Raw genomic sequence first — 22,425 nt, forward strand, 5'->3', positions numbered from 1 at the left:
AATCAGAGAGAAGTTGAGGGATGGAGAATTGGATCGCCTCCAACTTCAGATCCCTCACCTCCATAACGCACTCTTGTTTAGGCGCCTCTCTGATAAGATAAATAAATAGGAATAAAAAACACAGCAAAAACAAGAAGAAATATAGAATTTTCTTACTAGATCTCTAAGAAATCTATTTTTTGCAACCTATGTCGCCGAAAGAGCTTTTTCAACTAGACTTTCAAAGAATTATCCTTGACAACTTAAATCAAAGGGATGAAACTAAAGAAGCTAACACTTAGAGTTACCTTAGGATGGATTCTTCAATTTCTTCATTTAACAAGTAAAGCAAACCATTCACCTCACTTAATGTAACACCCTCCTCACCAGAATATCATGCTTTTGGCTGCGCCATGCTAATAACGATGATATTACAACGACTTCTATATATATAATAATAAGTAGGAGCCTTTACCTAAAAACTTTATCGACTTTTCTTTGAAAAACCGGAAACATTTTTCTTTTATATGGACATACATACATTCAAATTATCACACACTTTACATTCACAAGAATAACTTATACAAGAAACATATAAATATTACGTATATATGTAATTACATTCACAACTCTTATTCCTCTTTCCAAAAATGTAAATATCGACAACAAAGGCGAGGAAAAATATCTAAGATATTAAAACAGATAAAGTACAACCAAAGCCTCAATAAAATTTTCATAGTCATTCGTTTCCTAAAAAAGATAGGACTGTAGGGGGTGAGAATCAAACCACATATCTCAGTAGAATTTCAGAATTATTATAAAAGGATATATAATATCTACAATTGGATTCAAAAAAGCATAGGCTTCGGGTAATTTTGCCAACAGAAAACTACTTGAATAAAGAGCGGAGTTAATATGAATACAGACCAAACTAAAGATATTAAGCATAACAAACATTTTGTTCTTTAAAATTTGTACAATCTTTATTTATTGTCAAAATCTTTATTGTATATTTTTGTACATATAAAATATATATATTCTAATATATTAATAAAATATAATATTAGAATTATTAAAATAGAAAATATTGCTTTTTATGAATATATATAATATTTTATATATTAAATTATGAATATATTTAATAAAATTAAATGAAATAAATATATTAAATAGATAATATATATAATAATAATTAAAATTAGGAAAAATAAAAAAAATCAAATACAACTTCCAAAATCCTTATTTTATTTGAACTTATCTAGTTCAAAATCCTTCCAGTCTGAAAAAAAAAAGAGGAAATGAGACTTTATATATATATATATATGAGAATTTGTTTTACAACGGTGATCATTGCTTATCTTATTATATATATATATATATATATATATATATATATATATATATATATATATATATATTTATATATATGAGAATTTGTTTTACAACAGTGATCATTGCTTATCTTATTAATCTTATTCTCTAAACATTTATCTTATTCCTAACTCCATCTAGTTCTTTAATCATTAATTCACCAAGCATCAATCTTTTTTCCAAAACTAACAATTAATCATCCCAATCACACATACATACATCATTTACAAGACTTCCAATCTCAACATATCAATTTTACCAACATCACCAAAGGATATAACTTACCCAACCATGGCCTCCGGCCCAAAATACACCACAACACATCAAGAGATATAACTAAATCAATTAATCACGGTCTCCGGCCAAAATTAATTCGACATTTAAACAATCATAATCGTCAATCTCTTACAAGCCACCACACTCCACTATAATTCGAACCAACAAGTTGCACTCACAAATAATCAGACAGACAATCAAACAATCACACATAGAGAACAATTATGACATGTAGTACAAGTGACCGTTAACAGGATATCAATTAGTCAAACCAAATAATTATGCATACCCAAGCAATTTCAAACAAATGCAATATGATGCATGCCTATTCTACTAGTCGTGAGTTCAAGTGTCGGTTAAAGTACCAGACCTGACACATCCGGTAACTAACTCGGACATTGTCTCTCTGTTGTGCATTTCCAAAAGAAAAAGTATATGGGCTTATCACAAGCCAATCTCAGAGGGAGAGTGTTCTGTCACCTTTTCTACTAGAGGTATGATTTTATCTCGGATGGAGAGTACCTTGTCACGTATCTTAGAGGGAGAGTGCCCTGTCACCTTGCAATCAGAGAGAATATAGGCAAAACAACCCACCACATCCCTAAAAGAAACATTTCAAGCTTATCACAAGCTAGTCTCAGAGGAAAAGTGCCATGCCACTTGTCTCAGTAGGAGAGTGTCATGTCACTTTACAATCAAAACTCACATCTCAAGCACAACTACGCAAGCGGGACAAAACTCACGACCTTGCCATGCAAGTGGGACATAACCCACACCCTTGCCAATCAATAATCAGTATCAACCAAACTCACTATCATTATCAAATTCATCATAATTATAATCAAACATAATCAAGTTCATAATAAAATTCGCAATTCTACATAATCATATCTATCACAAGATTAATTATTTTCAAGCTGCGAGCAGAACCACACCATCGTCCTCACTGTGGATGAGATAAATCACCATCCCTACAACATCAATTATAATCATCATCATCAACGCTACCGTGCCGGCACTCGGATTTACTCAACCTCTTGAGCTAAGACCATGTCAGTCTAACCCTCAGTATTTAGCAAGAAAGATAAGAACACAAGAGAACGTTAGATTTAACGATGTTTGTATAGTTTTATGGAATATTTGAGAATATTCTAGATGGTTTTGAAACGTTCTAGAATGTCTTAGAAGGTCCCGAAATACCCTTGAAGGTTCTAGAAGACTCTGGAAGATCATAGAATATTCTAGAAGAGTGTGGATGTATATAGAAGTATGAATAGTAGTATGGAATAATCTAGAAATATTTATAAAGTTGTGATATGATAGATATTTGTAATGAAGGTTCTAGATAATTAATCTAGACCGTTGATTAGATTTAATCCTAACAATCAATTGAGGAGGTGGATGGCTATAAATGGGGAGTGAGAGTCAGTGTGTGAATCGTGTGTGAGTCACTTGTAATAAACATTTGAGTAATAAAGTGTTCTTTCCACCAAAGCTTTCTTTCTCTTGTGTTCTTAGCTTTCTTGCTAAATACTGAGGGTTAGGCTGACTTGGTCTTAGCTCAAGAGGTTGAGTAAGTCCGAGTGCCGGCACGGTAGCATTGGAGTGTGTCCAAGGTCGTGACAATTTGGTATCAGAGAAAGGTTCGAGAGGGAGCACAAGTGGTTTGTGGATATGACTTCTAGTGTAACCATGGAGCATGTTGAGTCTCAAAGGAGAGAGGGCGCTATTCCTTCTCAATGGGGAGGCAAGAAGGCCCGTTCTTCAAGTGAGCCTAGAGGTAAGAACTCTAACTTCTTAGAAGAGAGAGTTTCTATGTTAGAAAATATTCTATCCTCTATGGATGAGCGCTTCCAAAGGATAGAACATGACAAGGAGACCCTCGAGGCTCACGTGTTAGGAGAACTAGATGCTTTTAAAGAAGCATGCTCCAAACCGAAGAGAAACTTGAGAATTTCTTGAAAATATTTGAGGAAGTTCGAGTTTAGTTCAAGGAGGCAAAATCTCGACTAACCATTATAAGGGAGACGACAAAGATTGATCTCCTAAAGCGAAAGGATTTCAAGGGCGTGAGGGACGCTCGAGAGGTAGAGAACTTCCTATGACAAATGGAGAGGTACTTTGAAGGCCAAGGGGTGGTCGAAGAAGCAATAAAGGTACACACTACAGCTCTCTACCTTTCTGATAATGCTATTTTGTGGTGGAGGAGAAAGTACGTAGATATGAAAAAGGGTACTTGCAACATAGCCACATGGAAAGATTTCAAAAGAGAGTTGAAAAGACAATTCTTTCCTGAGAATGTGGTCTATAAAGTAAGAAAGAAATTGAAGGCGTTGAAGCACAAGAGTACAATTAGCAACTATGTAAAAGGGTTCACTACTCTCACGGTTCAAATCTCCAACTTAGTATCAGAGGATGCATTGTTCTTCTTCATTGATGGACTCCAACCTTGGGCAAAGCAAGAACTACAAAGAAGGAATGTTAAGGATATTGATGAGGCCATCGTGGTGGCCGAATCACTCACTGAGTATCATAGGAGAGACTCTAACCCCATGTCTTCCTCCAAACCTAGTTCTACTAAAGGTGAGAGAGACAAGGAGAAGAGTTTCTCAACCAAGAAGGAAGGGAAATACTCTTCAAAGAAAGAGTACGAGGAAAAGAAGAAGGTTTTTATGCTCAAAAGAGGAAGCTTCGTGTGCAAGGGACCACACCAAATGAAGGACTGTCCCGAGCTAGGGACTCTAGCATCTATCGCTAAGGAATGAGAGGTCCAAACTCAAGTAAATGAGTGTGTTGGATCTATCCAACTCATGAATGATGTGAAGGGCAAAGAGACAAGCACCACAAAAAAGAAAGGCTTGATGCATGTCAAAGTCTTTATCAATGAAAAACCCATCATGGCTATGATCGACACTGGTACTACACACAACTTCATCACGCCTAATGAAGCAAGGAGGCTTGGGTTGAAGATCACCAAAAAGAATGGCTGGTTCAAACCCGTGAATACCAAGGGTGAATCTCAAAAGGGGTTGAGATGACTCTTGGTTCTTGGAAGGGTCTTGTGAATTTCTCAATAGCACCCATGGACGATTTCAAAATAGTCATCAGGCTTGATTTACAAAGGAAGGCAAATATAATACATATGCCATACTACGATATAGTATGCGTCATAGAGAAAGGGTCTCCATGCATCATCCCTACAGTCTCTAAAGCTGGAGAATCACCGATGCTCTCTGCTATGCAACTCAAGAAAAGGTTTAAGAAAGGAAAGATTACATATTTGGCTCTATTACAAGAGGAGTCAACATCTGAAAGAGAAGACGTTCTTCCTGAAATTAAGAAAGTTCTTGAAGAAAATAAAGATGTGATATCTCCTGAGTTGCCAAAACAACAACCACCTAGGAGAAAGGTGGACCACAAGATTGAATTGGAGTCAGGAGCAAAGCTGCTTGCCTTAGCACCTTAGAGGATGGCACCACCAGAACTTGAAGAGTTGAAGAAGCAACTCAAGGATTTGCTAGATGCTGGGTTCATCCATCCATCAAAGGCACCTTATGGCACACTAGTCTTGTTCCAAAAGAAGCATGATGGTTCGTTGAAACTATGCATTGACTATCGAGCACTTAATGTAAGAACCGCAATTAATCGAACCGGTTAATTAAGTAGTTATAAAGCCCAAATTTGATTCCAAAAAGTTAGAGTGAGAATTTGAGGTTTTAAACATCATTTTTGGACTCAGTGGGTCTTTCCGAGTCAGAAAATGTGTTTTCTGCGAAAAACTATGAAAAACAGCGAACCGACAGTGAACCGGTTGAACCAGTTCAAGTCTGCCTGGTGATACATGAGAAAAAGTGGAAATAGTCAAAAACCTTAGAAAAATAATAGAAATGAAAAACCGAGCGTTAATTTTAAAGGTTTGGCCCGAAGTTGGGACAAACAGGCTAAAAATGCTAGCGGGTTGAGCCGGGCCCAAGTTAGGCCCAAGTCCAACATATATATAGGTTCATTTAATGAACTCTAACCTCATAAACACACACACACTTCAGAAATTGAGAAAAGGAGGAGAGGAAGAAGAAAACCCTAATCACCTCAATCTTCCCAAGCTCATATCTTGAGCTATAGAGCTCCAATTTACGTGCCGTCAGCGGCTACACGTTCCTTGCGAAGAGCTTACAAAACTCATCCAAGAAACTCTAGTGGTAAGCTCTAAATCCTCCCAGTTCTTCTCTCCAAAATTTTGGGTACTTAGGATTTTTTATTAAGTGAGTTTTTGTGATTCTTGATGTTTAAGTTCACTCTAATCATTGCTTAGCTTTGAATTTTGCCATCTAAATCTGTTGGGAAAGGTAAGAGGCTTTGATCTCTTGTGAACTTTTGATTTATGTTGAGCCCTAGGTTGATTTTGTGGTGATTTATATGTATATAGCTTGATTATTTTGAGTTTGGTGCTTGTTGGAGCTACCTTGGTGGTTGGATTTTAATTGAAAGCTCATTTAGTTCATATTGGGAATCGGCCAAGGTATAGTTTCGGTTTCCTCTATGTAGTATATAATATTCATGGACACTTAGGCTAGTGACCCATAGGATAGGATTGGACTTGAATGGTTGATGAGTTGTTGGGTGTTATTGTATGATGATGTTTGATGGAATGATGAATTTTGAGTTGATAATGATGATTGATAGTAATATGATGAGGATGAATAATTTATGAAGTTGAATGGTGGATTATGGTGATAAATGTGATTTTGGTGTTGAATGATTGGTAATATAGTTAGAAAAATTGTTAATGAAGTTTGATATATGAGATATATTGATATTAATGTTGTGGATGAGAAAAAGTGAAGGAAAATGTGGTAATTTTGGGGTGGTATGACATAGAGGGTTGATTTTGATTAAAGGTGGTGTTTGGGAATGGTTTGGTTTGATTTTGGTTGTGTTTTACAAAGCAATTGTGGAAAATGTGATTTTGGGTAAAAGTTAAATTTTGGTGAATTTTGTTTGATCATAACTTTTGCCTCGATTTTCAAAATTTGTTGAAATTTGTTTATAATTAAAGATCTTTGAAAACCCTTTAAATCGGTATAAAGTTTATGAAATTTGGAATTTTGTAAAGGAAGTTATGATCATTCAAAAATTGGTGTTGAAAATTGGAAATTTTGAAAGTTACAGAATTCTGAGTTTTTTGGTATGTGCGCACGCACAGCCTTGTGCGCATGCACACTCTGCGTAAATGGTGACCTGTGCGCACGCATAGACTTGTGTGTCTGCACACGCAGAGGCAGGTAGTCTGCTTGCAGTGCTGGCACAGCCTGTGTGCGCGCACAACAATAGGAAAATTGCAACCTGTGCGTACGCACAGGCTTGCGCGCACGCACACGTTGGGGAGGCCAGTTGTTGGGAGCACTGGCACAGGTTGTGCATGTGAACAGACCCTTTTATGTTTTGACACCTGTGCATACGCATACGCACACTTTTAAAAATTTCCTGGGCGTGCGCACGCACCCCCTGTGCGGACGCTGGTGGACGAAATTGTGATCATTAACAATGGCTCCAAAGGCTTGGTGCTCTCAAACGTGAATCACACTTTGTCACAACTCCGCACAACTAACCAGCAAGTGTACTGGGTCATCCAAGTAATACCTTACGTGAGTAAGGGTCGATTCCACAGAGATTGTTGGTATGAAGCAAGCTATGGTCATCTTGTAAATCCCAGTCAGGCGGATTTAACTGGATTAAGAGATTATTGGTTTAAATAAAGATAATAAAATAAATAGAAAATAAAGATAAAGTTACTCATGTAATCCAATGGTGGGAATTTCAGATAAGTGTATGGAGGTGCTGTGTTCCTTCTGAATCTCTGCTTTCCTACTTCTTCCTTCCATTTTTTCATCACTCCTTTCTATGGCAAGCTGTATGTAGGGCATCACCGTTGTCAATGGCTACATTCCATCCTGTCAGTGAAAATGGTCCAAATGCTCTGTCACAGCACGACTAATCATCTGTCGGTTCTCAATCAGGTTGGAATAGAATCCAGTGATTCTTTTGCATCTGTCACTAACGCCCAGCCTTCAGGAGTTTGAAGCTCGTCACAGTCATTCAATCCCGGAATCCTACTCGGAGTACCATAGACAAGGTTAAACTTTCCGGATTCCCATGAATGCCGCCATCAATTCTAGCTTATACCACGAATATTCAGATCAAGGAATCCAAGAGATATGCGCCCGGTCTAAGGTAGAACGGAAGTGGTTGTCAATCACGCGCGTTCATAGGTGAGAATGATGATGAGTGTCGTGGATCATCACATTCATCAAGTTGAAGTGCAACGAATATCTTAGAATAGGAATAAATCGAATTGGATAGAAAATAGTAGTAATTGCATTAAAACTTGAGGTACAGCAGAGCTCCACACCCTTAATCTATGGTGTGTAGAAACTCCACCGTTGAAAATACATAAGTGAAAGGTCCAGGCATGGCCGAATGGCCAGCCCCCAGATCTAAGAACTAAACGTCCAAAGATTGAATAATACAATCTAAGATATCTAATAAACTAGTAAAAAGTTCTATTTATACTAAACTAGCTACTAGGGTTTACAGAGGTGAGTAATTGATGCATAAATTCACTTCCGGGGCCCACTTGGTGTGTGCTTGGGCTAAGCTTGATCTATCCACGAGCTGAGGCTTCTCTTGGAGTTGAACGCCAAGTTGTAACGTGTTTTGGGCGTTCAACTCTGGTTCGTGACGTGTTTCTGGCGTTTGACTCCAAAATGCAACATGGAACTAGCATTGAGCGCCAGTTTACGTCATCAAATCTCGAATAAAGTATGGACTATTATATATTGCTGGAAAGCTCTGGATGTCTAATTTTCAACGCCGTTAAGAGCGTGCCATTTAGATTTCTGTAGCTCCAGGAAATCCATTTTGAGTGCAGGGAGGTCAGATTCCAACAGCATCAGCAGTCCTTTGTCAGCCTCCTATCAGTGTTTTGCTTAGGTCCCTCAATTTCAGCCAGAAAATACCTGAAATCACAGAAAACCACATAAACTCATAGTAAAGTCCAGAAATATGAATTTAGCATAAAAACCAATGAAAACATCCCTAAAAGTAACTAGATCATACTAAAAACTTCCTAAAAACAATACCAAAAAGCGTATAAATTATCCGCTCATCACAACACCAAACTTAAATTGTTGCTTGTCCCCAAGCAACTGAAAATCAATTAGGATAAAAAGAGAATATACTATAAATCCCAGAATATCAATGAATATTAGTTCTAACTAGATGAGCGGGACTTCTAGCTTTTTGCTTCTGAACAGTTTTGGCATCTCACTTCACCCTTTGAAGTTTAGAATGATTGGCATCTATGGGAACTTAGAATTTTGGATAGTGTTATTGATTCTCCTAGTTAAGTATATTGATTCTTGAACACAGCTACTTTTATGAGTCTTTGCCGTGGCCCTAAGCACTTTGTTTTCCAGTATTACCACTGGATACATAAATGCCACAGACACATGACTGGGTGAACCTTTTCAGATTGTGACTCAGCTTTACTAGAGTCCCCAGTTAGAGGTGTCCAGAGCTCTTAAGCACACTCTTTTTGCTTTGGATCAGGACTTTAACCACTCAGTCTCAAGCTTTTCACTTGGACCTGCATGCCATAAGCACATGGTCAGGGACAACTTGATTTAGCCGCTTAGGCCTGGATTTTATTTCCTTGGGCCCTCCTATCCATTGATGCTCAAAGCCTTGGATCCTTTTTACCCTTGCCTTTTGGTTTTAAGGGTTATTGGCTTTTTCTGCTTGCTTTTTCTTTTTCTTTCTATTTTTTTCTCCAAATTTTTTTTTTCCGCAAGCTTTTGCTTTTTCACTGCTTTTTCTTGCTTCAAGAATCAATTTCATGATTTTTCAGATTGTCAATAACATTTTTCTTTGTTCATCATTCTTTCAAGAGCCAACAATTTTAACATTCATAAACAACAAGATAAAAAACATGCACTGTTCAAGCATTCATTTAGAAAACAAAAAGTATTGTCACCACATCAATATAATTAAACTAAATTTAAGGATAATTTCGAAATTCATGTACTTCTTGTTCTTTTGAATTAGAAACATTTTTCTTTTAAGAGAGGTGAAGGATTCATGGAATTTATTTATAACTTTAAGACATAGTTACTAAACACTAATGATCATGAAGTAGAGACACAAATATAGATGACATAATAAGCATAAAAACCGAAAAACAGAAAAAATAAGAACAAGGAATGAATCCACCTTAGTGATGGTGGCGCTTTCTTCTTGAAGAACCAATGATGTCCTTGAGTTCTTCTATGTCTCTTCCTTGCCTTTGTTGCTCCTCCCTCATTGCTCTTTGATCTTCTCTAATTTCATGGAGAATGATGGAGTGCTCTTGATGTTCCACCCTTAACTGATCCACATTGTAACTCAAATCTTCTACGAAAGTGTTGAGTTGTTCCCAATAGTTGTTGGGAGGAAAGTGCATCCCTTGAGGCATCTCCAGAATTTCTTGGTGATAAGCTTCCTCATGCGTCTCTTGGGTTCTGTTCCGAGGGTTACCTGAAACTGTAGGTCGATCTCGGACGAGATCTTCTATGTTGGTCGGAGCCGACGTGTCTGGCAGGTGTACAGCGGTCAGAGCTGGTGTGTCCGACTTGTTGGACTTGGTGGTGGTGCTGATCCTTCGTCCCCGGAGGGTGGGGGGTACCTGCAAGGGACTCCGATGCTTAAGTTAGCAAGAGTATTAAGTAGGTATTGAGTAGAATCAGAGTATGAGTTATACCTGGGTGCTCAAGCGTATTTATAACGGTGAGATGTGGCCTTCTGTGGATAAGATAAGTTAGTTATCTTATCTTATCTTTAAGTGAGGTCATCTTATCTTCAAGGGAACCGCCCTTCTCTCTGTAGGCTTTGGCCACCTTAGGATTTGGGGCGTGTTCCTCTATTTGGGCCCTTCTTTGGGCTTTCCTGGGGACTTGACCGAGCTCTTTGGGAAGAGGTCGGGTTGTCCTGACCTGAAGAGGTCGGTCGCTTTGCCTGTCGAACATCCCGGGTCAGACACCTCGACCCTGGGTATGAACAGGTTCCATGAGTGGGCTCTCTTGCTTGCTCCATCCTTTTCTTAGTGATGGGCTTGTCCTCCTCAATGAGGATGTCTCCTTCTATGATAACTCCAGCTGAGTAACATAGATGGCAAATAAGATGAGGAAAAGCTAGCCTTGCCAAAGTAGAGGACTTATCGGCTATTTTGTAGAATTCATGGGAGATGACTTCATGAACTTCTACTTTCTCTCCAATCATGATGCTATGAATCATGATGGCCTGATCCACAGTAACTTCAGATCGGTTGCTAGTGGGGATGATGGAGCGTTGAATGAACTCCAACCATCCTCTAGCCACAGGCTTGAGGTCCAGTCTTCTTAGTTGAACCGGCTTGCCTTTGGAGTCTCTTTTCCATTGAGCTCCTTCCACACATATGTCCATAAGGACTTGGTCCAACCTTTGATTAAAGTTGACCCTTCTAGTGTAGGGGCGTGCATCTCCTTGCATCATGGGCAAGTTGAATGCCAACCTCACATTTTCCGGACTAAAATCTAAGTATTTCCCCTGAACCATTGTAAGATAAATCTTTGGATTCGGGTTCACACTTTGATCATGGTTTCTAATGATCCATGCATTGGCATAGAACTCTTGAACCATTAAGATTCCGACTTGTTGAATGGGGTTGGTTAGAACTTCCCAACCTCTTCTTTGGATCTCATGTCGGATCTCCGGATACTCATTTTTCTTGAGCTTGAAAGGGACCTTAGGGATCACCTTCTTCTTGGCCACAACATCATAGAAGTGGTCTTGATGGGCTTTGGAGATGAATCTTTCCATCTCCCATGACTCGGAGGTGGAAGCTTTTGTCTTCCCTTTCCCTTTTCTAGAGGTTTCTCCGGCCTTGAGTGCCATTAATGGTAATGGAAAAACAAAAAGCTTATGCTTTTACCACACCAAACTTAAAATATTGCTCGCCCTCGAGCAAGAGAAGAAAGAAAAGAAGAAGAAGAAAAGAAAATATGGAGGAGAGTGAGGGGGAGGTGTATTCGGCCAAGGTATAGAAGAGGGGGTTATGTTGTGTGAAAATGAAGTAGAATTGAGGGGTTTATATAGAGAATGGAGAGAGGGTAGGTTTGGCCATTTAGGGTAGGTTTGGGTGGGAAAGATTTTTGAATTTTGAAGGTAGGTGGGGTTTATGGGGAAGAGTGGATGGATGTGAGTGGTGAAGGGGGTAATTAGGAAGAGAGATTGAGGTGATTGGTGAAGGGTTTTTGGGAAAGTGTGTTATAGGATTAATTAGGAGGTAAGGTGGGAATATGTTAGGTAGGGATCCTGTGGGGTCCACAGATCCTGAGGTGTCAAAGATTTACATCCCTGCACCAATTAGGCATGTAAAATGCCTTAGCATACCATTCTGGCGTTTAAATGCCGAAGTGATGCACGTTCTGGGCGTTCAACGCCCATGTGTAGCATGTTTCTGGCGTTGAACGCCAGTTCTATGCTTGTTACTAGCGTTCAGCGCCAGCTTTCCTTAGGGCATATTCCTGGCGTCCAAACGCCAGGATGTTGCTTGTTTCTGGCGTTCAGCGCCAGCTCCATGCTCTGTTCTGGCGTTGAATGCCAGCCAGATGCTCCTTACTGGCGTTTAAACGCCAGTAAGTCCTTCCTCCAGAGTGTGATTTTTCTTCTGCTATTTTTGATTCTGTTTTTAATTTTAATATTTTTTTCGTGACTCCACATGATCATGAACCTAATAAAACATAAAAGAACAATAAAATTAAAATAAAGTTAGATAAATAAAAATTGGGTTGCCTCCCAACAAGCGCTTCTTTAATGTCACTAGCTTGACAATGGCTCTCATGGAGCCTCACAAATGTTTAGAGCATGATGAGGGCCTCCCAACACCAAACTTAGAGTTTGAATGTGGGGGCTTCTCAACACCAAACTTAGAGTTTGGTTGTGGCCTCCCAACACCAAACTTAGAGTTTGATTGTGGGGGCTTTGTTTGACTCTGTATTGAGAGAAGCTGACTGTGCCTCTTTTCCATGTTTACAGAAGGACACCCTTGGGTCTTAAACACATGGTAGTCCCCATTCATTTAAAGGACTAGCACTCCTCTGTCAACATCAATCACAGTTCCTACTGTGGCAAGGAAAGGTCTTCCAAGGATGATGCATTCATCCTCCTCCATTCTAGTGTCTAAGATTATGAAATCAGTAGGGATGTAAAGGCCTTCAACCTTCACTAACACGTCCTCTACCAATCCATAAGCTTGTCTTACTGACTTGTTTGCCATTTGTAATGAGAATATGGCAGGTGGTGCGCGAAATCGTGATCACTACAACTTCGCACAACTAACTAGCAAGTGCACTGGGTCGTCCAAGTAATAAACCTTACGCGAGTAAGGGTCGATCCCACGGAGATTGTTGGTATGAAGCAAGCTATGGTCACCTTGTAGATCTTAGTCAGGCAGACTCAAATGGGTATAGATGATGAATAAAACATAAAGATAAAGATAGAGATACTTATGTATATCATTGGTGAGAGCTTCAGATAAGCGTATGAAGATGCTGTCCCTTCCGTCTCTCTGCTTTCCTACTGTCTTCATCCAATCCTTCTTACTCCTTTCCATGGCAAGCTTATGCAAGGGTTTCACCGTTGTCAGTGGCTACCTCCCATCCTCTCAGTGGAAATGTTCAACGCACCCTGTCACGGCACGGCTATCCATCTGTCGGTTCTCGATCAGGCCGGAATAGAATCCAGTGATTCTTTTGCGTCTGTCACTAACGCCCCGCCTTCAGGAGTTTGAAGCACGTCACAGTCATTCAATCATTGAATCCTACTCAAAATACCACAGACAAGGTTAGACCTTCCGGATTCTCTTGAATGCCGCCATCAGTTCTTGCCTATACCACGAAGACTCTGATCTCACGGAATTGAATAGAAGAACAATAGTAATTGCATTAATACTCGAGGTACAGCAGAGCCCCACACCTTAATCTATGGTGTGTAGAAACTCCACCGTTGAAAATACATAAGAACAAGGTCTAGGCATGGCCATGAGGCCAGCCTCCCAAAGTGATCAAAAGATCTAAAGAACAAAAGATTCCAAAGATCAGAAGATGAAAATACAATAGTAAAAGGTCCTACTTATAGAGAACTAGTAGCCTAGGGTGTACAAAGATGAGTAAATGACATAAAAATCCACTTCCGGGCCCACTTGGTGTGTGCTTAGGCTGAGCACTGAAGCATTTTTCGTGTAGAGACTCTTCTTGGAGTTAAACGCCAGCTTTTATGCCAGTTTGGGCGTTTAACTCCCATTTAGGTGCCAGTTCCGGCGTTTAACGCTGGGAAATCTGAAGGTGACTTTGAACGCCGGTTTGGGCCATCAAATCTTGGGCAAAGTATAGACTATTATATATTGCTGGAAAGCCCAGGATGTCTACTTTCCAAAGCCGTTGAGGGCGCGCAAATTGGGCTTCTGTAGCTCCAGAAAATCCACTTCGAGTGCAGGGAGGTCAGAATCCAACAGCATCTGCAATCCTTTTCAGTCTCTGGATCAGATTTTTGCTCAGGTCCCTCAATTTCAGCCAGAAAATACCTGAAATCACAGAAAAACACACAAACTCATAGTAAAGTCCAGAAAAGTGAATTTTAACTAAAAACTAATAAAAATATACTAAAAACTCAACTCAAACTACTAAAATCATACTAAAAATAATGCCAAAAAACGTACAAATTATCCGCTCATCACAACACCAAACTTAAATTGTTGCGTGTCCCCAAGCAACTGAAAATCAAATAAGATAAAAAGAAGAGAATATGCAATGAACTCCAAAAACATCTATGAAGATTAGTATTAATTAGATGAGCGGGGCTTTTAGCTTTTTGCCTCTGAATAGTTTTGGCATCTCACTCTATTCTTTGAAATTCAGAATGATTGGCTTCTTTAGGAACTCAGAATCCAGATAGTGTCATTGATTCTCCTAGTTAAGTATGATGATTCTTGAACACAGCTACTTTATGAGTCTTGGCCGTGGCCCAAAGCACTCTGTCTTCCAGTATTACCATCGGATACATACATGCCACAGACACATAATTGGGTGAACCTTTTCAGATTGTAACTCAGCTTTGCTAAAGTCCCCAATTAGAGGTGTCCATGGTTCTTAAGCACACTCTTTTTGCCTTGGATCACAACTTTATTTCTTTCTTTTTTTTCTTTCTTTTTCTTTTTCTCTTTTTCCCCTCTTTTTTCTCGTTTTTTTTTTGTATTCACTACTTTTTCTTGCTTCAAGAATCATTTTTATGATTTTTCAGATCCTCAGTAACATGTCTCCTTTTTCATCATTCTTTCAAGAGCCAACATTCATGAACCACAAATTCAAAAGACATATGCACTGTTTAAGCATACATTCAGAAAACAAAAGTGTTGCCACCACATCAAAATAATTAAACTGTTATAAAATTCAAAATTCATGCAATTCTTCTCCTTTTCAATTAAGAATATTGTTTATTCAAGAAAGGTGATGGATTCATAGGACATTCATAACTTTAAGGCATAGACACTAATGATCACAAGACACAAACATAGATAAACATAAAGCATAATTTTCGAAAAACAAGAAAATAAAGAACAAGGAGATTAAAGAACGGGTCCACCTTAGTGATGGCGGCTTGTTCTTCCTCTTGAAGGTCTTATGGAGTGCTTGAGCTCCTCAATGTCTCTTCCTTGTCTTTGTTGCTCCTCTCTCATGATTCTTTGATCTTCTCTAATTTCATGGAGGAGGATGGAATGTTCTTGGTGCTCCACCCTTAGTTGTCCCATGTTGGAACTCAATTCTCCTAGGGAGGTGTTAATTTGCTCCCAATAGTCTTGTGGAGGAAAGTGCATCCCTTGAGGCATCTCAGGGATCTCATGATGAGAGGGGTCTCTTGTTTGCTCCATCCTTTTCTTAGTGATGGGCTTGTCCTCATCAATGGGGATGTCTCCCTCTATGTCAACTCCAACTGAATATTAGAGGTGACAAATGAGATGAGGGAAGGCTAACCTTGCCAAGGTAGAGGACTTGTTCGCCACCTTATAAAGTTCTTGGGCTATAACCTCATGAACTTCCACTTCTTCTCCTATCATGATGCTATGGATCATGATGGCCCGGTCTAGAGTAACTTCGGACCGGTTGCTAGTGGGAGTGATTGAGCGTTGGATAAACTCCAACCATCCTCTAGCCACGGGTTTGAGGTCATGCTTTCTTAATTGAACCGGCTTCCCTCTTGAATCTCTCTTCCATTGGGCGCCCTCTTCACAAATGTCAGTGAGGACTTGGTCCAACCTTTGATCAAAGTTGACCCTTCTAGTGTAAGGATGTTCATCTCCTTGCATCATAGGCAAGTTGAATGCTAACCTTACATTTTCCGGACTAAAATCCAAGTATTTCTCCCGAACCATAGTAAGCCAATTCTTTGGATCCGGGTTCACACTTTGATCATGGTTCTTGGTGATCCATGCATTGGCATAGAACTCTTGAACCATTAAGATTCCGACTTGTTGAATGGGGTTGGTAAGAACTTCCCAACCTCTTCTTCGGATCTCATGTCGGATCTCCGGATATTCACTCTTTTTGAGTGAAAAAGGGACCTCGGGGATCACCTTCTTCAAGGCCACAACTTCATAGAAGTGGTCTTGATGCATGTGAACAGACCCTTTTATGTTTTGACACCTGTGCATACGCATACGCACACTTTTAAAAATTTCCTGGGCGTGCGCACGCACCCCCGGTGCGGACGCTGGTGGACGAAATTGTGATCATCAACAATGGCTCCAAAGGCTTGGTGCTCTCAAACGTGAATCACACTTTGTCACAACTCCGCACAACTAACCAGCAAGTGTACTGGGTCGTCCAAGTAATACCTTACATGAGTAAGGGTCGATCCCACAGAGATTGCTGGTATGAAGCAAGCTATGGTCATCTTGTAAATCCCAGTCAGGCGGATTTAACTGGATTAAGAGATTATTGGTTTAAATAAAGATAATAAAATAAACAGAAAATAAAGATAAAGTTACTCATATAATCCAATGGTGGGAATTTCAGATAGGTGTATGGAGGTGCTGTGTTCCTTCTGAATCTCTGCTTTCCTACTTCTTCCTTCCAGTTTTTTATCACTCCTTTCTATGGCAAGCTGTATGTAGGGCATCACCGTTGTCAATGGCTACATCCCATCCTCTCAGTGAAAATGGTCCAAATGCTCTGTCACAGCACGGCTAATCATCTGTCGGTTCTCAATCAGGTTGGAATAGAATCCAGTGATTCTTTTGCGTCTGTCACTAACGCCCAGCCTTCAGGAGTTTGAAGCTCGTCACAGTCATTCAATCTCGGAATCCTACTCGGAGTACCACAGACAAGGTTAAACTTTCTGGATTCCCATGAATGCCGCCATCAATTCTAGCTTATACCACGAAGATTCTGATCAAGGAATCCAAGAGATATGCGCCCGGTCTAAGGTAGAACGGAAGTGGTTGTCAATCACGCACGTTCATAGGTGAGAATGATGATGAGTATCACGGATCATCACATTCATCAAGTTAAAGTGCAACGAATATCTTAGAACAGGAATAAATCAAATTGGATAGAAAATAGTAGTAATTACATTAAAACTTGAGGTACAGCAGAGCTCCACACCCTTAATCTATGGTGTGTAGAAACTCCACCGTTGAAAATACATAAGTGAAAGGTCCAGGCATGGCCGAATGGCCAGCCCCCAGATCTAAGAACTAAACATCCAAAGATTGAATAATACAATCCAAGATATCTAATAAACTAGTAAAAAGTTCTATTTATACTAAACTAGCTACTAGGGTTTACAGAGGTGAATAATTGATGCATAAATTTACTTCTGGGGCCTACTTGGTGTGTGCTTGGGCTGAGCTTGATCTATCCACGAGATGAGGCTTCTCCTGGAGTTGAACGCCAAGTTGTAACGTGTTTTGGGCGTTCAACTCTGGTTCGTGACGTGTTTCTGGCGTTTGACTCCAGAATGTAGCATGGAACTGGCATTGAGCGCCAGTTTACATCGTCAAATCTCGAATAAAGTATGGACTATTATATATTGCTGGAAAGCTCTGGATGTCTACTTTCCAACACCGTTGAGAGCGCGCCATTTGGAGTTCTGTAGCTCCAAAAATCCATTTTGAGTGCAGGGAGGTCAGATTCCAATAGCATCAGCAGTCCTTTGTCAGCCTCCTATCAGAGTTTTGCTCAGGTCCCTCAATTTCAGCCAGAAAATACCTGAAATCACAAAAAAACACACAAACTCGTAGTAAAGTCCAGAAATGTGAATTTAGCATAAAAACCAATGAAAACATCCCTAAAAGTAACTAGATCATACTAAAAACTACCTAAAAACAATGCCAAAAAGCGTATAAATTATCCGTTCATCAGACGCACACGCCCTGTTTCTCAAAATTTGCTTTGTTTTCAACTATTTCACCTTCCCGACATGGTTGTAAGCTTCTATAACACCTTTTAAGACTTTTGGGCATATTTTTGGGGTACTCAAACATGGGAAAAGATTTAAGGATTTTAGACAATATTAATTGAAAAAAGTTAGCAAACGGAGTACTAGGTTTCTACTGTATTGGGGAAGGCTTGATGATGTGTGATGAAGGGTTGACGAATGAGATGTAAAATCAAGGAACTGAAAGGTGAATGAACAGTGGTTGAAAAGAGTCGAGGACTCTGAATGAAGTGATGGATTCATCTTGTGCTAAAAATGTTTTTAAAAACTACTATATCACTTTTCACTGAGATTTTGAGACGCTATGCGCTCGGCAGAGGCCGAGGTTGGATCCCGTCTGTCGAGTTAGCGACGGCGGCGTAAGGGCGGTAGTTCGTCTCGCTTACGCTTAGATGTGAGGTCGGTGGCAATAGATCCCGCTCGCATCCCTTCGGGTCATCAGAGCATACTGGTACAAAACCCTAGATAGTGATTCGAGCACTATATCTCGGGAGTTTCCACACCATGAATCCGAAGGGCAACATCTCCATGGAGATGTGTTAGGTTGGCAGTTGAACCGACAATGTGATATCACAGCCAGTAGCGCAGGCATTCATCATATGCATTTTCTACCTGTTTGTATGCTTTGCCGACTTGCTATTGTTTCTCCCTGTCTGTTAAACATGTCTAATTGCTACTTGTATTAATTGTTGTATATGCCTCTACTTGTGTTTTACTTGTGTTGTATATACTTGTGCTTTGCTGGAGCTGAGGAGGTTCGGAAGGCAGTGGCGATGGATCGCATGGCGGATCAATTGGTGAAGGCTGTGGGACAGCGGTGTTTGATTAGAGTATAAATTCCCTAAGATAGATTACCCTGTTATGGTACTACGGCTTAAGTTGTATTAAGGAATTACATATTATGCTGTGTTAGTTTAGAATGCTTTAAGTTTGAATTCTTGTGATGGATATGGAATCTAGGATTGCCTTTGGCGTCCCGGGGTCTTATATCCTACATCACTGGGAACTGTTACCATACTGAGAACCTCCAGTTCTCATACCATATTTCTATTGTGTTTTTCAGATGCATGTCGCAACCCACTTCGGTGAGTTGTCTGGTTGGTGACAGAAACGGAGGATCCAGATACTTCTTTTGAATTCTGATGTATTTTGAATATGTCTCTCACTTTTGTATTTTGTTTCGCCTAGAGGCTTGTGTTTGAGAGAACAAAACTTGTATAAGCTGTTTTTACTGTCTGGTTTCATATATGGTCTGTATCTGGCTAGCCGGCTTAATCCCTGCGAGTCGTGGCTAGCACCTTATGATATTATACTATTATGCTATGGTGCTTTGTTATTCTATACCTGTCCCTTATGCTTTAAATTAGTAGCTTCGTTAGTACATCTTGCGCTTTTGAAATCCATATTATGAGCTATATTTTTCATCAGGCTTCTAGATATCATCAATTCTTTCTATAATATATATATATATATATATATATATATATATATATATATATATATATATATAACCTTAGAACTGTCGTAACCTTTGATTAACCTTTGCTTTACGACGCGAGGTAAGGCTTAGGCTAATTAGGGTGTTACACTTAACAAGGTAACCATCAAGAACAAATACCCTATTCCTTTGATAGCCAATTTGTTTAATCAACTTGGTAGAGCAAAGTGGTTCTCAAAGCTGGATTTGAGGTCAGGATATCACCAAGTGAGGATTGTCGATGGTGATGAGTCTAAGACTACATGTGTCATGATGTATGGATCGTATGAGTGGTTGGTGATGCCTTTTGGCTTACCAATGCTCCTACGACTTTTTGTTCCTTGATGAACGAGATCTTTCATCCTTATCTTAATCAATTTGTAGTGATCTACCTGGATGACATTGTTGTCTATAGCAATACTTTGGAGGAACATGTAGAACACTTACGAACTGTATTTAAGATCTTGCGAGAGAATAACCTATATGTGAGTCATTTGTAACAAACACTTGAATAATAAAGTGTTCTTTCCACCAAAACTTCCTTTCTCTTGTATTCTCTTGTGATCTTAGCTTTCTTGTGATCGGGGTAAAACTTGTCTCTCAACAAATTCCCATTCGGCAAGTGTACCGAATTTGTCGTCAAGTAAAAACTCACAACAGAGTGAGGTCGAATCCCACAGGGATTGATTGATCAAGCAACTTTAATTAGAGGAATGATCTAGTTGAGCGAATCCATGAATAGAGTTGATAATTGCAAAAATTAAAATGGCAAGAAAGTAAATGACTGAAAGTACATAGCAGAATTGTAAATGGGAATGGGGGAATTGCTCATAAAAGTAAATTGCAGAAAATAAAGAGAATGGGTAAGATCAGAAATGGGGAGTTTATTGGGCTTAGAAGATGTTGCATTCTCCGGATCAATTTCATTTTCATCTCTTCCTCAATCAATGCACTCATTGATCTCCTTGGCAATCTTAAGTGATTGAATCACAATTTCTTGCAATTCAATCTCTCAAATCTTGATCAATAGCCAATTCCTTGGTCAATTGCTCATGAGAAGAGATGAAGTGTGGTCACTGATTATACCACATGCACTTCCCAAATCAAATGCTTAGAGGGTTATAACCACATACCCATCCACACTCAATTTGGTCCAGCATGAGAAAGCATTTCTAGCTAATCTCTTCATTCCTCTTTCAAGGATCCGAAGAGATCCATGTTTGAATAGCTTCTTTTCCAAGATAACTATCCAATTGGATGAAGATCGAAAGCTTTCAAGTAAAATCAAAAGGAAAGATAGAAGAAGAATAAGAAAATTAGTATTGATCTATCAAATTACAACAGAGCTCCTTAACCCAATAAAAGGTTTTTAGTTGTTCATAGCTCTAGAAATCAAAATCAAAGATGGAGAATACATGATAAAGCTAGAAGTACAAAGAAAGTAAATACAAAGAGTAGTTCTCTGTCCTAGCTCCTTCCTAAAAGATTTCTCTCTTTCAAAACTACTCATATATATACTACTCTTCTCAGCTTCTAGTTAGCTCTTCAAGTCTTGGGCCTCTGGATCTTTGAGCTTAAAGCAGTTCCTTTCTTCAATTGGGCTTGGCTTACTTGCAGAGAGATAGTGTGAAGTGGGCATAGACTTTAGCTCAAGACGTTAGGGGTTTTTATCATTTAGTGAAAATACAAGTTCGAGAACGTTAGTGACACTTAACATTGTCACTAACGTTGCCATGCACCCCTTTGCCTCATGTTAAAGCCCACGTTAACTGGGTTAACGTGGCTTTTATCGTTGCCTTGTTAGCCTTCGAGAACGTTAGTGACACTCAACATTGTCACTAACGTTCAAGTGTGTCCCTAGGTCTCACGTTAGAGTCCACGTTAACTAGGTTAACGTGGCTTCTAACGTGACCATTCTTAGCCATCCTAACGTTAGTGACAATGTTGAGTGTCACTAACGTTGGCTCATTCTTCATTCCTCATCGTTAGCTTCCACGTTAACTTGGTTAACGTGGAAGTTAACGTGGCTCTTGGGGGTTGTGTGGTTGCTCCAACGTTAGTGACAATGTTGAGTGTCACTAACGTTGTCGACAACTCTCCATCTCTTACGTTAGCTCCCACGTTAACCAAGTTAACGTGGGAGTTAACGTGGCTCTTTGCACCTTAGGCCAACGTTAGTGACAATGTTGAGTGTCACTAACGTTGGCTTCTTTTCCCCCTTTAACGTTAGAGGCCACGTTAACTAGGTTAACGTGGTTAACGTGGCTTCTAACGTGGCCATTTGTGAGCAATTGCCAACGTTAGTGACAATGTTGAGTGTCACTAACGTTGGCTCAACTTTTCTTCTCCACGTTAGAGTTTACGTTAACGTGACTCTTTAACATGGGCATTGATGGCTTTTGAGAGTGTTTTTGGCAATCACTTTTCTCCTTAACTTTGCAAGTTACCTCCCATTCCTTGCTTCCTTTGGTCCTGAAATCAAGCAATAGAGTGCATCAAAGTTCTAGTCCAAGTCATGAGTAATGCTATATACAATTTTGTCATTAAAATCATGCAAAATCCACATGAAATAATGTAAAATGCACAATGTATGCTTGAATCAAGGTCTGAGTGAATATCTGCCCAAAACTAACTTATTTCCTAAGAAAATGCATGAAATTACCTAAAAACAGTAAAGAAAAGGTCAGTGGAACTGGCCAAAATACCCTGGCATCACAACACCAAACTTAAAGCTTGCTTGTCCCTAAGCAAGTACT

The sequence above is a fragment of the Arachis stenosperma genome, chromosome 5 (assembly GCF_014773155.1).
Source record: "Arachis stenosperma cultivar V10309 chromosome 5, arast.V10309.gnm1.PFL2, whole genome shotgun sequence".
Classification (NCBI taxonomy): Eukaryota; Viridiplantae; Streptophyta; class Magnoliopsida; order Fabales; family Fabaceae; genus Arachis; species Arachis stenosperma.